Raw genomic sequence first — 911 nt, forward strand, 5'->3', positions numbered from 1 at the left:
CCAAACAGAAAAAAAAAACAAACACAACATAGAGGGATACATAACTCAGAAATATTTATTTCAAGATGCAAAAAAAAAAGAAGAAAGAAACGGTACACTTGATTTTTTTTCTATGAAATTGCAGAGGTTTCTTTTTCTTTTTCTTTTTTGTATCAAGTGAACAGTTGTACAGTTTCATTTTTTCAATCTTGAAAAAATATTTTTGTGTTCTGTATCCCTCTGTGTTTGTGTTTGATTAACTTTTCTGTTTGGAAGATTAATGAGCTTTTATATCTCCTTTGTAAATGCTTTACAAGGTATAAACAATTCTCACTTTTGATGAGCTCACAAAAATAGATGGCTGGCAGCTTCTACATTTTTTTATAACTACCTGACCTAATCATGAATTACAGCAGCTTTTGATAAAGCATTTATTAACACACTGAGCAACTATTATCATGTGTTTAAATAATAAGATTTATACATTTATAAATGTAAGATTTATAAATGTACATTTAAATAATTTATTAATCATTTACATACACTTTCTAAATGATCTTATGAACTCCTAAATTTCTTATAGAACATTAAATCTTTTTTTATCTTTAAAAGAAAAATAATTAAAAGTTTTATATATACACTATACCCTCTCTCACTGATAGGATAAGAAATATTTTAAGTCTGACACTTTACAGCTCAGTTCAATCAGTTCAATTAAGAAACAAATACATAAAAATAAGATAATGTGTATTTTACTGGTAATATATTTATATATATTATATATAATAATGCTTATAGGTTATTAAAATAATTTTTAAAAATGGTTATAGATCAGAAAACGTGTTGGTAACAATTTACAATAAGGTCTCTTAGGTTAACATTAGGTAATGCATTAACTAACATGAACTAACAATGAACAATATATTTTTTTA

This window comes from Sinocyclocheilus anshuiensis, unplaced genomic scaffold (assembly GCF_001515605.1).
Source record: "Sinocyclocheilus anshuiensis isolate Anshui unplaced genomic scaffold, SAMN03320099.WGS_v1.1 scaffold2022, whole genome shotgun sequence".
NCBI lineage: Eukaryota > Metazoa > Chordata > Actinopteri > Cypriniformes > Cyprinidae > Sinocyclocheilus > Sinocyclocheilus anshuiensis.